Below are 17,413 nucleotides of genomic sequence, written 5' to 3'. Positions count from 1 at the left end.
TAACTATAGCTGTGAAATAAATGTAATAGAGTAAAAAGTACAATATTTCCCCCTAAAATGTAGTGGAGTATAAGTACAAAGTAGCATAAAATGGAAATACTCAAGTAAAGTACAAGTACCTCAAAATTGTACTTAAGCACAGTACTTGAGTAAATGTACTTAGTTACTTTCCACCACTGTTTATATGCACTTTAAATTATCTATGTCCTCTGCATGTGTGCATGCGTATGTTTGTATGTTTTTATGTATGATGATATGTATGTTCATATTTTATTTTATTATACATGCATTGCTCTTGGCCTTATGAAGCACATTGTGTTTCTTTCTGAATGAAATGTGCTCTACAAATAAATTTGACTGGACTTGACATTATCAGCTTTATCAAGGCCAGTGTGAAAACCGTCTTAACTTCCTTACTCACTCTGCAGTGACAACGTCTTTCTCTTCTCACGTTCCTTCTTCCTCATTTTTGAAAGACATGTTCAGACAAGGGCATGTTGCCACTCCAGGGGTTTGGCCAAGCTCTCCCTCTCCTCTATAAAAATGTCCCGCCTTCCTTCTGACTCCATTTCTCCGACAGCACCTTGCCTCCTAACACACAGAAGAAAACAACTGCAGACGGGCTGATCTTTTACCTCCAAAGCAGGTAAATGACCTTCAGTTGGCTACATTTGTTTACCAGGAGACCCAGACACTGGATTTAGTACTGTTGATCATGAAAAATTAAGTCTGCTTGTAAATTATTCGTTTTAACGTCAGGCGTCATGATGAATCCAAAGATAGTTAGTGAGAAAGGAGCGAGGGCGTGGCTTTAATATGACCTGACTTGTATTATTTACCCAACATATATAAAAAATGAAATGACTTTTACATTTTAAGTTTAAATGCATCTTAATTTCCCCTCACTTTGTTGGTAAAACTAATTTCTTAAAGAGTAACTCTATACTTTTAACAAATATATTTATTGCCATTTTAGTTTCAACAACAGAGATCATGACAAAAAAACAAACAGATAATACAGCACACGTCAGCCCACCTCCCACATCCAACCCCTGCCTAAATAAAAAACACAGAACTAGGGAAAAAAAAAAAACTTAACTCCACACTTAAAGACTTGGAGTTGTAAACTAGGGCTGCAACTAACGATTATTTTCTCGATTAATCGATTAGTTGTTTGGTCTATAAAATGTCAGAAAATGGTGAAAAATGTGGATCAGTGTTTCCCAAAGCCCAAGATGACGTCCTCAAATGTCTTGTTTTGTCCACAACCCAAAGATATTCAGTTTACTGTCATAGAGGAGTAAAGAAACCAGAAAATATTCACATTTAAGAAGCTGGAATCAGAGAATTTTGACTTATTTTTCTTAAAAAATTACTCAAACCGATTCATCGATTATCAAAAATATTAATTTAATAGTTGACAACTAATCGATCGATCAACTAATCGACAAATCGATTAATCATTGCAGCTCTATTGTAAACTAGTATTTAGTACTACTAATTATGAAATAGATTAAATTAGGGGAGACCGGGGCACCCATATTAATGTTTATGTCCACCTTAGTCTCTTTTCTGTATGTATTCTGCACAGTGTAATACATGCAGCTTTTATAGTTAAAATGGCACATATTATGGCATTTTTCATTATTATTATTATTATTAGTAGTATTGTAGTGGCATTCCATCTGGATGTCAAAATAAGCCATGGACGAGCTGTAGGCACAGTAACTTCAGTCTGACGCGAATGACAGGAAATGTAATCCAGTTTAGAAACGTTTACTGAAAAAGTTTAAATTACATTGTGTCACACGGTAGAAAAACGATGTGCTCTCATGCCTAACGCAGCTCTCTGCTCGACTCTACTGCACATGACGTCACTCACTATGTTAAATGGAACATTCAATATACATGTATTTGTTTTTGTACATTACCTATGTCTTATACAATGACTAGAAATTATGAAGTATGAATTTTGTATGATATTTAAATTAACTTATATTCTCACATTATGGCTCTTACAAGTATAGTATTTTTCCCCTCTTCCTTCGTCTGTCGCAAACTCAATTTTCATTGGCTATTGAAAATTTCTATTAAGATTTGAGTCTTTGACAAGCGCACATCACTGGATTATGCAAAGACTATAAAATCAAATCTCGCTCCAAAAGTACACCTACGATGAGGAGTTTTTCATTGAGTTTTTTACATTGTTTTCAGCCTGAGTTTATATTAGTGTGACTACCTGCTTAAGTAAAAAATAGATAAAAATGCCTGATGGAAAAAGCGTGGTCACCTTTAGTTTTAAGCCTTTTGGAACGGACAGAAGGGCCCGCCTGAGGATCTAAGCCAGACCCAAAAGTGCTTTAAAAGTGATCAGTAAAATTTTAAAATCAATTCTAAACCGAACAGGGAGCCGATGGAGAGCAGCCAGGATTGGGGTGATGTGATGTCGTCTGTTAGAACAGTAAGAAGCCGAGCTGCTGCGGTCTGAACTAGTTGGAGGCGAGAGAGAGAGAGAGAGTGACTTTTGGTTGATGCCAGAAAGGAAAGGAGAGAGTTACAGTCGTTGAGTCATGAGAAGATCAGGGCGTGAATTACTTTTTCCAGGTCGCTGTGTGAAAGAAAGCATTGGTTTAATTCTGGAGATGGTTCTCAGTTGAAGGAAGCAGGACTGGACAACTTTTTTTTATCTATGGTTCAAAGATCAGAGTCAAATAGAGCCTACTCCGATGTTTCTGGCAGCGGGCTTCACATTAGCAGACAGGAGGAAGAAAATTGTGTGCCATCCAACAGTTGATATCACTGAGGCAATCTACTACAGCAGCTAGGCTGTTTGGGTCTCCAGGTCTCAGGGGAAGGCACAGTATATCTGTGTGTCATCCATGTAGCAATGAAAAGAGACACTGTGTCTTTGGATAATTTGGCCAAGTGGCAGCATGTAAACTGAGAATAAAACTGAAGAATTAAAATTGCACTTTCCCCCATGTCAGCTGCTAAATCGCTGACATTCTGGGGTGTTGTTGGGACTGTTACTCATTCTTATTATTGTTATCATCTAACTAATTCAATGTGTTTTTTTAATTTTTATTTTATTTATGTTGGTAAATGACGCTAGCATTAGAAGAAAACTAACACCACAGAATGTTACAGATGTTTTTAGATCTGCTGATATCCAGAAAAAGAGACAATTGGAAAAAAGTTATGACTTTCCATTCGTGTCCCTGCATGGCTGGTTATTGTTTTGGTGTTCCTCATTGAAGTCAATGAGAACTGGCTTCAAGCTAAAAGAAAAAAATGCTTGTGGTACCAATTGATTTTAATGAGGGATGCTAACAAAACTAGCAAGCTATTTTTTGGGGGACAAGAGGGACAAATGTTACAAATGTTTATTTTTTAAAGCACAAGTGCCTGGTGAAAAAACTTAACAGACAAAAATTCAAAATGAGAAAGTGAGAAAGGGATTCACCCTGAAAGGAAGGTTGTCTGCATGGGATTTTGGATATGGCCACAGGAGAATAAAAAACATAGACCATGAAATCTGAATTTGAGTGCACAGGATGCATGTCGTTCCTTTGTTCTGGTTTATTTGTACCCTCATTTTCATTATTTTGTGTACACAATTTCATAATTTATGCCCAAGTTATTAAAATGTGGCCACGTGTTTTTAAGTGTTAGATTTAGCTCCTGCAGCAAGTTTCAAACTGATCAATTACAATTAATTGAATTTGATTTGATTGCATTGATTTATTTTTGTTTAATTAACCTAATATTTTGTTGAATAAAGATATATTTAGTTGAATGAGGCTTTTCATAAAGTATAATGTATAGATTTGCTGATTAAATTTTACTTCAGGTAAAAAGGCATTACCTACTGACAACACTACAGTGCAAAGTTTATTGTTAGTAAGAAACAACTGACATATTGAGAGCAGATGGGCTCCAGTATCATCAATATTCAGACTGGAGGGATGTTATAGTGTCAACAAGCTCTACAACACAAAGAAAAGAGGTTGGTGCAGTTCCACTGGCCCTACATATTAAGTATGTGAGCACCTTTTATATCCATTTGCATACTTTTTATGCAACTCAACCACACGTTTTATATATGGCGATCTTTTGTTCCTGTTTTTCCTGCAGGGCTACTGCCAGGCATCTTAGCACCAAACTACAGATTCATTTTTAAATAAAAGAACGAGTGCTGCAATCGTGTCCTGAAATTTTCTTACCTCATACACAAACATTAGCCTAATGTAGCACAAAATAATTGCACTTACTAATGTATAACAGTGCAAAGATACATTTGTTCATACAAATCCATTAAAAGTAGCTACTAATGGATAATCACGTTGTTTCAACCATAACCTTAACAGTCAAACTCAAATTGCACTGATCAAATCGTTACATTGTGACTATTTAACGCCTCTTGATTCTGTGTTTTCTTTTAGGGGGGTAAAAATATCTTTCTATTTTACTTGATTTGATTCTTTTAATGCAATGCAATTTGCTTGTGCTTTTATGAATTTTATCTTTTTATGTCTTTTATCTGCCTTCTATTGATGTAAAGCACTTTGAGTTGCATGTTGTGTATGAAAGGTGCTATAAAAATAAAGATTATAATTATTATTTGATACATGTTTCACTAATCATTATAGTTTGTGTAAGTAGTTCATTAGGCAATGTTGAAATAACTCCTTTTCCCATGTAGTGTGTGTGTGTGTGTGTGTGTGTGTGTGTGTGGCTGGTACTCTCATATCACTCACACTCACACTCAAGCCCTGGTCCTATTTCTTTGGAATTTACACTTTGAGTTAGTGATGTACTTGGTCTTGTTCTTATTTTTATTATCCTTGTTTTTATCAACTTTGTGATTGTCCTGTTTGTTAAAAGCACTCTATTAATAAACCAGACTTGTGTGTAGATGGCTGCAGTGTGCTGGACGGTTGTGGTGCTGGCATTCTTCCTGTCTGATGGAAACAGTGTGGATGCTATGGACCTGAACAAGCTTCAGAGAATTGTAGCTCGCATCGTGAAAGAGTGAGTCAACTTCCTCTCTACATTCTCTACAAGATATGGCTTATTGCTTTTTGTCATTTTGATCGCATTTTGCCTCATGTAAATTCTGGAAATTAAGCTCAGCAGAGGCAAGTGATTTGGGGCGTGTCTTTAGTCTTGGCTGCAGACCTTACTCAAAACACGACTCGTACCTGCATTGCATTCTGGTCTATCTCGTGCTCCTGTGGGTGGAAAAATTGGTCTCTCTCCCTGTATGATTGTTGAATGTCTCTCGGAAAATTTCCACCACACCAATCTTTTTTTCATTTTTGTGATATATATATGTACATGTTTTGCTGCTGTCACACAAATCTGAACAGTTAATGTATATTTCTCCTGCATTTTAAGTCAATTTTTAAAACTATTAGTAGAACCTAGACTAGTAGAAATTTCATGTTTTATGTTTGTCATAACGCAGTTTTCTTGGCCAGGTCTCTCTGGAAAGAAAGATTTTTTTTTATCTCAGTGGGATGACCTGGTTAAATAAAGCTTGAATAAAATAAAATAGTCAAGAAGAGAACTTTTATTTTTTTAAATACCATCGTAATATTTTATATTTGTTTCCTGTGGCAGGTACAAAACAAGAGGCGAGTTCAGTCTGGCTGTAAACATCCCACTGAACCAGACCCAGGGCTTTAAAGCTGGGCTGCAGCGAGTCTTTCATGACGACAAAAATACCAGTGTGGCTGATAAGATTTCAAAAGGTGAAGTGTACACTGGTACCTGGATGGTGGCAGCCGGAGTGGGCACTGACCACAGACACGCAGAGTCGCGCGTTCTGGACAACCTCAGAAACTTGCTCAATAAACCTGATCGTAATTTCCTGCTCTTCTACTCTTATCTCCCACCATGTGATGCAAAATGTACCAATGAAAAACATCCTGACACTATCTTATCAAGGATGAACATCATTCAGAAATGGCATGTGTATGCCTTTGTGTTTTATAAAAACCTACAAAAAAGTATCCGTTACCACAGCCGTTCCCCCAGTGGACAAGTTAGGGACAGTTCACAACCTGGTCCCAGACACAAACTGCCCTCCACTTCATTTATACCTGCTCAAAAAGGAAAAGTTGCCCGCTTGCAAATTGATCCATGGCAGTGGCAGGGTCAGGGTCAGGGGTGGGGTCAAGGGTGGGGTCAGGGTCAGGGTCAGGGTCAGGGGTGGGGTCAGGGGTGGGGTCAGGGGTGGGGTGGGGTCAATGTTGGGGTCATGGACAGGCACGGGGCTGGGGTCAACGTAGGAGTCGGGGGCGAGCATGGGGTCGGGGTTGGGGTGAGGGACAGACACGGGGCTGCGGTCAACGTCGGGGTTAACGGCAGGCAAGGGGTCGATGTTGGGGTCGTGGACAGGCACGGGGCTGGGGTCAACGTAGGAGTCGGGGGTGGCCGTGGGGTCGATGTTGGGGTCGTGGACAGGCACGGGGCTGGGGTCAACGTAGGAGTCGGGGGCGAGCATGGGGTCGGGGTTGGGGTGAGGGACAGACACGGGGCTGCGGTCAACGTTGGGGTTAACGCCAGGCAAGGGGTCGATGTTGGGGTCGTGGACAGGCACGGGGCTGGGGTCAACGTAGGAGTCGGGGGCAGCCGTGGGGTCGGGGTTGGGGTCAGGGACAGGCAGGGTCGGTTCTGGCTCGGAATCGGGTGAAGGGGCGGCAGAAGTTAGAGGGGTTCTGGAGACTGCTGTGGTTCAGGTCAAATAGATTTATTAGAACCTGGGCCTGAATCCACAGCAACCCCGTGCAGCTCATCCCGACGGAGACAAAAAAAAAAAAGATTACTTCTGCTTAAAAATGCACTTTTGCAATTCACATTGCAAGCTGATCTCTCAAGTTTTGTTGTTTTTTATTTAATGACTCCCTTCAGGTATTGATACATCTGCTATTGCACAATGACACAGCCATTAAGGGTGTATTCACACTTACTGTTTGTTTTCTTTGCCCATAGTAGAAAAGTTTACTTTGTTGGTTTGTTTAGGTTCACTATGACCGTGTATGGTCGTTTCCTGTTGTTGGATTACATTTGCTCTGAAGGGGACTGAGACTCACATTTCACCTGAGTGTGGTTATTTGGTGCCACCCAAGTTCGAATGGCATTGTTCTCACCTGCCGATCCTAAAATGATTGGTGCGAATACATCAACTGGGGTCGGGTCATATTCCCAGATTTAAAAAAAAAAAATGAGCCCAAGGCCATTTACCTCTCGTGCACCTCAGCCCTTAGCTAGTTAGCCATCTTCTGATGAACATAAAAAAAAACAGATATGAGTAACTTCCTTTAGTTGGCTAGCTACCTCACAACCACAGTATCAAAACAGTATATGTGTTATGTACTGATTTTTGAAAAATATTTGAACACTGTGGTACTAGTGTTATTGGTTAGTGAGTAGAGAGTCCTCTCACCCTAATCAATTTCCCATAATTAGCGCTTAGATATCAATACCCTCCTTGTGCTGGCTGCAAAACATGGGCCATTTGGCTTGATAATTGTTTCCTTGGTATCCTTGTTTTAAATCCTGTGTTACACCCAGTTTACCGCAGAGCAACCATTGGGAATGCAACCCTAACCCTGGCAGCGTTGTGCCTTGGTACCCATTGAGCGACACAGGGAGTTAAACCCCTACTCCATCTAGCTGACCATTTAAAAATTCAAATAGTTACATTCTGCATTTACCTCATTATACTGTAATAATGGAAAAAATGGAGATGTAATGTAAATTACCCTCAGTATTTACTGCATTCATGTACTCTTTAATGCATTATTTTAAAGCTATTTTATTAAAAGCGCTTCATAAATGTATTTGACTGATGTAAAGCATTACCAAATCCTTTAATGTTCTGTCCTGTTTGATTAAAGCTTGGCTCAGCATCCAACTTGGTCTGTCTGTCTGTCAATCATCTGTGAACCCCTGGATAACGGTGCTTTTATCCTTTTGACTACACCATTTGGATTCTGTAGGCTGGCAGCTGAAATGACACCAACCATTGCCCAACAGTAAAACTTATTTTACATTTCATTTTTAATTTAGCCTTTCTTTACCAGAGAGATTAAAAATCTATTTGCAGAGAGACCAGCCCAAAACAGTAGTATCATAACAGTTAACCCTAACCCGTACAATACCATGGTATATGCCATATACATACATCTTGGAGATGAGTTGAAACCATAGACTGTAAAAAAAGATGGATCTAGTGAGTGAGTGACGTCACCCACAGGTTTCTGAAGGGCCGTTTTGAAGCCAGAAGATTAGGTTTTTTGGAGCCAGCGCAGCCAGAGTGAAGCTGAGGGTCCACAGAGCCGCAGCTCCGCCTGCTATTGGCCCGTAATCAGAGACCTGTCGATGACTGGACAGGCGACCTGTCAATCACTCGGTAAACAACCCCGTTTATATATATATAACAACGGTTATATCCCGTTAATGACGCGATTGTTTTGAAAATCATACATACAGCCATATACTGTATGTGTCCATATGGCTGTTACGGTTTGTTTCTAGGACCCAAATGCAGACACGGTCAAAGGTGGATGGAGATGGAAAAAAGGGTTTATTACTGGAGACAGCGAGGCGGAGTGATGTGGGTGATCCGGGCCGAGCTGACTGGCAGGCGGACGAACAGATGAGCAGACAGGCTGGCTGGAAAGGCGTGGGCATGCGAGGTAACACACAGAGGAGAGGGCACGAGGAATCCTGGACACAGGGAAAACACTGTTAGGAAACAGGCATGAGGAAACACAGGGTTAACCTCAGGTAAACAAGATACTGAGGGGCCGAGAGAGTAGCTACCACGAACAAGGCTGAACAATCTGGTGGTGAGTGGATGGCGAGCCGGGGATGATATACCGTGGGCTGATGAGATGATGGGAAGCAGGTGAGCAGACTGGAGACGAGCTGATAGCAGGCAGGTGTGTAGGACGAGCTGAGAGCCAGGAGAACGAGGGGAGACCACGCCCAAACACAAACAAGACAGAGGCTGCGGTCGAATAGTCAAAAAAATACGTCCTAACTCCTATTCCTAACCACTTTTCCTTGACCTCGTTGGAAAACGTCATGAGGTCAAGGAAAGATGTGAAGGAGAATTCATAAGGACTTAGGAAAAGACAACCGCGGTGAAAGAGAATCTGACTACACTTACACTAGGCTACGTAATTATGCGACAGTGGTTGTTAATGACGTGGATCTGCCGTGGGGAAACTACAATGTTTCGAAGATGGACGACTAAAAGTGCATCTTAGATACTTGGCCCCGTGTGTTCTTACCGTGTCGTTTCATGCAGGCTGTATAAACGTGGACGACCCGGTGAAAAATATTGCTTCATCACTATTGCGGCTTGCCGCCCACAGACGCCATGACATGATCAATGCACTGTGTTGAAGTTAACTGGTAGTTACTCACAGTTTGATGATGATCCACGGAGTTCGGTGGTCCAGGGGTTCGAATGGCTACCGATAATTGTTGGGTTAGGCTATAAACTGTTTCGGCTGACTGTCGTGTCATAGATGAAACCAAACCAAAACCCCAAACAAACAAACATTCCCAAAAATAAAAACCAATCAAAAACCAGTGGGGAATAAACGAATTCATCAAACAAACTAAGATTAAATCAAAACAAAATAACCAAAACACGCTGCGGTTGAAGACTGTGTCTTCACGGCGTCTTCCACAGTTCCCATTTCAGCACACCTGCCTTAATTAAGGGGCTTCTGTGAGGTCAGGTGATGCCATACGTTTGGTTTAGCACCAAAAACTACCACTAGGGGCTGCCAAACTATTTACATTGAAATAATTGAAAAGAATAGGAAATTATAAAAGCTTTCGAGAAATGGCTCTAACAATCACCAAGGTTGGAATTGAAATAAAAAAGGAATATAGGCTACCTGTCACAAAAGTGAAACGAAATGGTTGTCCCATTGAGAATGGTTGCTCACGCTCACCCTCCTGTCCACTCATATTTATCGACATGAATCCCAATTAGTATGATTGTGTGAAAATAATTGTTAAATTCATGCAAGATAGGCATAACATGTTAGGCCTACAAATCTACTACTGTACATATCATCATTCTTAAGTTTCAAACATGTTGAATTAAAAACATCATCTGGCTAAAAACGTCTCATATTCCTTTTTCTTGAAAGACAGACTTCTGTGTTATGGTCGATATGCTGATTATGATCTGATTATAAGCCTATGCATATAATAGCTTAAGAACCACCACACAACTCAGTAAACACCTTGAAATGTTGACTTGATTGTGCTTTGAAGTTGTTATGGCTGATACAGGCCTTTATTAAGGCAAGGGTTTCAGCATCTGTGACTGAAGTAAAATTAATGAATGATATTCCTAAAGGCTGCAATACAACAACGCTCAGAATGAAGAAAGAACTAATGCAAACTGAGCATAGGTTACGCTACAACGTTAACTTCACTTTGATCATTTTACAACAGCAGCGTAATGTTCATACTTTGCCTATGGGTTTAACATATTGTTGAAAGTTCAAAACATATAAGCATATTAGCAAGTTATGGCATAAGATGGAAAATGCTTAATAAGCAACGGTAACTTGCATGATGATCTGCGTCCCTTGCGCTGAATGTTGCTGCCGCAAGGAATTATGGGGCGGCAATATCTCCTTTCCTTTCGTAAAGGATGGTCCAGTGTATCCTATGCTAAAAGAGCTAAGTAAGGAAGCATTGAAGCACCTTTCCTTAGCATTTAGAGAATTCGAACAGCTCTTATCATGGCTGCCACTTAGATACTTCCGGGTCATTTCACTCAGTTAGGAACCTTCCTAAGCAAAAAAGACTATTCGACCGCAGCCTGAGAGAGAGACAGACAGGGGAGCACTGGGAACACAGGGAAAGGGAAACACAAGGAAAACACAAGGGCTAGGCTGGGACCATGACAATGGTGCCATACAGCCATATAGCAGAAGTGAAATTAGCTGCTGAGACCATAACCTCTTGTCCAAAAATGTATTGACTTTTGAGTGAGAAGTTGGGTTGTGGTTCCATTGACTTGCATGGAGGTGGGCAGTTTGGAGTCTTTTTGGAGCCAGCATCTAGATTTTTTGTCAATATTGTTCAACCCTACTGTACTCCCATAGCTCCAATGCAGAATTCTTTATTGTCTTACAACATTAAAATAACGTTTTGATAGTAACACTGTCTTTGTCAGGGTTGATACCCTGACTACTTGGCTGGATAAATATAATATACTTTATAACAACAAGAACCTAATACAACTAAATGATTATTATTATTAGTAGTAGTAGCAGTAGTAGTATTACGGTTGTTAATACTAATACACAGAGGTGGTTTTAATTTGGGGTCTGGTGACTTGGGACTTGAATTTGTATTTTAATGACTTGAAAAGGTTTCTAAAGTCTTGACTTGAGATCTTGTGTTTGTATAAATGACTTCGATTGAAAGTGATGAGATTTGTTCCAGCAGACGACTGAATTTAAATTCTGTTTTCTGAATTTGTATGGAATGATTGAATTTATTGAAGTTGAATGACAGATAATGCCGCCATGGCACATGAATTTAACACTTAACTTAACATTTAACATACTTTATACAATCAGTAGAAGAATTGAATAGTTGAAGAATCAAAATTCTTCAACTATAACTAATAATACAGTAGCTATAGAATCACCAGATTCCTTTCGTATCCAAGAGGTCAATGAAGCAAATATTGCAGAAGTTATTAAGCAATTATCAAATTCTAAGGCAAAAGACACTTATAATTTAGACACTTGTTTCATTAAGAAATACAGCTCTATATTGATAAGACCTGTGACTCATCTCATCAATTTATCAATTAGGACCAGCAAATTCCCAAATAACTGGAAAAAGGCAGTCATTACACCAGTCTTCAAAGCAGGAGATCATGATCTGATATGCAACTATCGCCCTATTTCTATTCTTCCTGTCCTGTCAAAGGTACTTGAGAAGGTTGTGGCAGCACAGAGACCAATCAACTCCTTCATTCGCAACAATTTGGTTTTAGACCAAAATACTCCACAGAAACTGCAAATTGTTATTTCATTGAAAATGTAAAGCGTTCCTTGAATGGGGGTAATGTCGTGGGGGCAGTGTTTCTTGAACTGAAGAAGGCGTTTGACACTGTCAACCACGGCATTCTCCTGTCTAAGTTGTCTACATAAAATTTTTTCTAAACAAGCAGTTGATTGGTTTGAGTCATATCTTCAGACTAGAGAGCAGTGTGTGAAAGTTGACCAAGAAAAGTCATCCCTTTTAAACAACAGAATGGGTATTCCCCAAGGTTCAATCCTTGGTCCGCTGCTTTTCAGTCTGTTTATAAACAACCTGCCTACAAGTTGCCCAGAGGCCGGCTGCCAGCTTTATGCAGATGACGCGGTCATATATGTACCAGCTAAATCACCTAGCAAGGCAGCGAAGATCCTAACTGCATATTTGGATGATGTCCATCAGTGGCTGCAACATAATCATCTTGTATTGAATTAAAAAAAAAACAGTTTCTATGTGTTTCTCCATTAGAAAACAGGGCTCACTTAAAAATTTTAAAATCAAGATACAGAATGAAGAAATAAAGGAGGTCAATGATTTCAAGTTCTTAGGAATAATCTTAGATCCACAACTTAAATTTGATAAACATGTAAAGAAGATTTCAAAAACAGTAAAGACCAACCTTAATTGTTTCAAATTAATCAGGCACTACATACCCACTCAGGCAGCCCAGTTATTTATTCACTCTATGATTTTCTCTCATTTTTCATATTGTATGACAGTATGGGCTCAAGCACCACCATCTACAATCAGACACCTCACATCCTTATACAATCAGGCACTGAAAATAATGGACAAAAAGCCTGTCTGGTGGCATCACTGTCACATACTAAAAAGATACAATCTACTTAGCCTTGAGAGCTTTTTGTTTTCTCAAATTAATTTTAAAATGTATCAACAGTCGAGCCCCAGAGCCTCTTTCCAGATATATCCAAAGACAAGACAGTAACAGAGTAACTAGGAGCATGGTGAATGGCAACTGTAAAATATCACATTGTAGATCTAAATTTGGACAATCAGCTTTCTCCTTAAAGGGCTGTCAACTCTGGAACACATTACCAACTGAAATCAAATTAATTCCAGATATAAAATCTTTTACAACAAAGGTTAAGTGCTGGCTAAAAGCAAACCAGAGCTGTACTCATTTTTAGCTAATTGTACTCTAAATTACTATTGGTGTATGGAGTATGTGTATTGATGTATTGTGGTATGTGTATTGTGGTATGTGTATTTTATTGTATTTCCATATCTGTAGTGTATTGTGGTTTTATGATACTGAAAGCTGTATATTTTAATTACACTGTACATGTAAAAGCCCAACTAGGGACAAGAGTTGAAAATTAGCAATAGCTATAAACTCTCTGTGCAGCACATCAGTTTCATGCTCTGTATTGGAACTATGTTAAATTGCATCGTCCCTATTGTTATGACCCTGGGTCATAATTTGTATTTGAGTGTATTTGTATTTCTGCTGGTCATAATTTGTATTGAGTGTATTTGTATTTCTGCTGTTCTCCCTCCCTGCCTGCGGGTGGCGGTGTTCACCCTGTTTGTGTGTTTTCCCCAGTCTGTTGAGTTGCAGGTGGCGGCTGGTGATTGGACGGGAGACTAATGGCGCCTACTTTAAAAGGGGCATCTGTCCGATGCCGGCTCACTCCTTCTTCCTGGCTCCCAACCAGACTGTGCTGTGTTCTAGTGAACCAAGTGAACGCCGTATTGACCTAGTGCTGTAGATTGATCTTTGTTGTACATAATGTAAATAACTTCTAAAAGAGCAGTCCAGGTAGCTGTAGGGGGGGAAGCCTTTTCCTTTGTTTCCTTTTCTCCTGTTTATGTTAGGGAGGCAGGTAAGCTGCTTGTATTTTTCTTTGTTTTCTTTTGCTGAAGCTAGGTAAGTTAGTTGTCATAATCATAGGTTGTTGTGTTTGTTATTTTGGCTGTGCTCCCCCTGACGCTGTTACTGCCGTGATAAATAAATCACTTTTGCTTGGACTGCACCTGCTGTGGCACTGGTCATCCTTGGGAGTGGGGAAGGAGGGGAGTCACTTTTATGCATTTGCTATGTAAGTTAGCTTTTACCTAATTAACGTTAGCTAACTTGCTATCTATAACGATTGCTAGCTAAGTAGCCTAACTGTTAGTGTACTCTGTGTGTGTGTGTGTGTGTGTGTGTGTGTGTGTGTGTGTGCGTGTGCGTGAACGGGCACACATGCAAACGGAAGTGTGTGCCTGTTACTGGCCTGGTACTGGTACTGGCCTGTTTTCATTTCTGGTTAGATATGTAAGTGCATGCAATGATAGCTTTTGTTAAAAAGCAGCTAATTTGCCATGGGAATCAGTGGAGGCTGAGTGAGGCGATGGAGCTGTCCCATTGATATCTTAACCTGAGCAGGACCCCAACAGACCTACGATGCAGTGCCAGGTAGGCCAGTATATGGTCTACTATAACAGATTATGATCCAGCTAATACATCACAATGTCACTAATGCCATAAATTCCCATACGCAGCGTGTCTATGACAGCCCCTGAGTTGCAAACATTTTCATTTTACAGCTTTATTTGACATGCAAATGTGGAGCTTGGGCTTATCCTGTCTGTATTGCCACATGCTACACATACTGGTATTTAGTATCAGATTTTAGCTCTCTTCCTATTCGATTCCAATTCCATTCTAAAAAATGTTAAATTAATGAGACAATTGATGTTTAGTTTTTTTTTTTTCTACTGAAATCCAAATACATCTAGCGTTATATTTTTAATTACATAGGCTGTTGGGTCATGGCTCGTTTTGATCAAAGTGCAATCTGTGATAGAATTAGTGTTTTAGGATCATGTAATGAAATGTGTTCTGTTGTATAGACATTAAGGTTACTTTGTGCTGACTTGGCAATGTCTGTGCCTGCAGGAGCAAGTACGAGAAGAAATCTTGCAGAGGATTCAAGCAAGATTCATCTTGATTCTCAGAAATGAAACGCTGGATTTGGCTTACCTCCTGGACGTTGCTCAACACCTCTGAAAATGATGAGTTCTGTCTTGCGCAAGTTTCCACTAATATCTTCCCCAGTAGCCCTTTGATGCTATAAAACCTTGCCAACATCAGTCATGTATCTGAAAATGATGATTGTCTAAGGTTGTCTAGATCAGTGGTTCCCAACCCAGTCCTCAAGGACCCCCTGTCCTGCATGTTTTTATTCCATCTTTACTCTTGCACACCTGATCCCAATGGGGCCTACACACTTTCATGCTGCTCTGTTCAGGTAGATCTGTCTCTACCAATCAGCATTAAGACCTTAACTGGATCAGGTGCGCAAGAGTAGAGCTGGAACCAATATTTGCAGGAAAAGGGGTCCTTGAGGACTGGGTTGGGAAACACTGGTCTAGATGTTAGGATGGTTAGGATGTCAGGATGGTTTCTGCTACCTTTTTTTCCACTATTGTTTCCTGTTAGCCTAAACCTTGAGTCATCACAAGTTGATAATGAGCACAACCAACCAACCAACTTGGCTGCTCATTATCAACTTGTGATAACCCAAGGTTTAGGCTAACAAGTAAATAATAGTGAAAAAACAAGGTATCAGAAAACATCCTGAGGCTGGTCCTGGCTTCTGGCCTAGGTGGGTCAGTCTGAGCAGTTGGTATTGGTCTAACTTAACCTTACTGTCTTTCAGCCAATGGAGCATCTTTTCTGGGATCACTGCACTGATGCTGACCCAGAGGATGGAGCGGTGGTGTCAGAGATCCCTTGCCCCCTGTCAGACCAGAACCTTGCTGTCCTTCAGGGATTAATAAATCCTGTGACATCGACGCTGTGTGATCGGGAGCTCTATATTCAGACGCTTGATCTTGTGCGAAGACTGTGTTTGTAATAAAGTCCCATATTGGCCAGGCGGACCTCTCCATTGGTAGCGCGTGCATGCACGCACCCGAGCAAGCGTCATACGGGAGCGAGTGCTGATGTGCGCCTCGAGTCACCGCTGCAAGACTTAACGGACTTTTCCTTTGGTTAATTGGCATGTTTCTCCCCCCTTTCCTGTGTGCGTGAATGTCCAACCAGTAAGTTATCTGTTCTTATCCTCATATTGAGACTGAGAATGGACGTGTTTACAATTACAATTTCACATTTGGCAGACGCTTTTATCCAAAGCGACTTACACATGAGATTTGCATACAACACAAGCAAGTTTCTAGATAGGAGAGAACAACGAGAGTAAGTGCTATAGAGCTAAGTTCTGGTCCAACAGGACATAGGTGCTACGAGGGAGTGCTACAAGGCAGTGCTATGAGGTAATGCATAGAGTGCATCAAAATTTTTTTTTTTTTTTTTTATGAAAGGAGGTATTCGCTAAAGAGCTGGGTCTTTAGCCTTTTCTTAAGGATAGAGAGGGATTCTGCGGATCGAATGGAGTTTGGCAACTCGTTCCACCACCGGGGAACCACAGAAGAGAAGAGTCTGGCTAGAGACTTAGGGCCTTGCTGTGGTGGCAGCACCAGGCGCCGCTCCATGGCAGAGCGTAGTGAGCGGGAGGGAGCGTAGACCTGAATGAGGGAGTTCAGGTAGGTCGGAGCCGTTTTGGTTATTGTTTTGTAGGCGAGCATCAAGGACTTGAACTTGATGCGGGCAGCAACTGGGAGCCAGTGGAGGGATATGAATAGCGGAGTGACATGTGCTCTTTTGGGCTGGTTGAAGACCAGACGCGCCGCCGCGTTCTGGATCATCTGCAGAGGTTTGAAAGTACAGGCCGGGAGCCCTGCCAGTAAGGAGTTGCAGTAGTCAAGGCGTGATATTACAAGAGCCTGTACCAGGAGTTGTGCTGCATGCTCAGACAGGTAGGGTCTGATCTTCCTGATATTGTATAGAGCAAATCGGCATGACCGAGCAACAGAAGTCACATGCTCCTTGAAGGTTAGCTGGTCATCAATCATGACACCCAAGTTTCTGGCAGACTTTGTGGGTATGAGCTCAGTTGATTCGAGCTGGATACTGATTTGTTGTTGTATAGAGGGACTGGCTGGGATGACAAGGAGCTCAGTCTTTGACAAGTTAAGCTGAAGGTGGCGTTCCTTCATCCAAGCCGAGATGTCGGCGAGGCATGCCGATATCCGCGCCGAGACTGTGGGGTCGTCTGGCGGGAACGACAGGAGGAGCTGGGTATCGTCAGCGTATGAATGATAAGAGAAGCCATGTGAGCGGATCACTGCACCCAATGAGGTGGTGTATAATGAAAAGAGAAGGGGTCCAAGCACTGACCCTTGAGGTACCCCTGTGGACAAGTAGTGGGATTTAGACACTTCCCCTCTCCAAGACACTCTGAAGGAT

General features: G+C 41.0%; 1 long non-coding RNA gene across 1 annotated transcript; it reads left to right on the top strand.

Annotated features, from left to right (window-relative positions):
- The first annotated feature begins 568 nt into the window (after positions 1-568).
- On the top strand, positions 569-6,159 carry LOC139668035 (uncharacterized). Its single transcript, XR_011696972.1, has 3 exons — positions 569-646; positions 4,916-5,031; positions 5,623-6,159. It is a non-coding gene; the product is annotated as an uncharacterized lncRNA (long non-coding RNA).
- The last annotated feature ends 11,254 nt before the right edge of the window (positions 6,160-17,413 follow it).

This window comes from Centroberyx affinis, unplaced genomic scaffold (genome assembly GCF_046629955.1).
Source record: "Centroberyx affinis isolate AG114_WGS23_722 - 3 ecotype Tasmania unplaced genomic scaffold, CSIRO-AGI_Caff_v1 ptg005992l_1, whole genome shotgun sequence".
Lineage (NCBI taxonomy): Eukaryota > Metazoa > Chordata > Actinopteri > Beryciformes > Berycidae > Centroberyx > Centroberyx affinis.
Note: the sequence above shows the minus strand (reverse complement) of the source record. Positions and strands in the feature narration are given on the sequence as shown.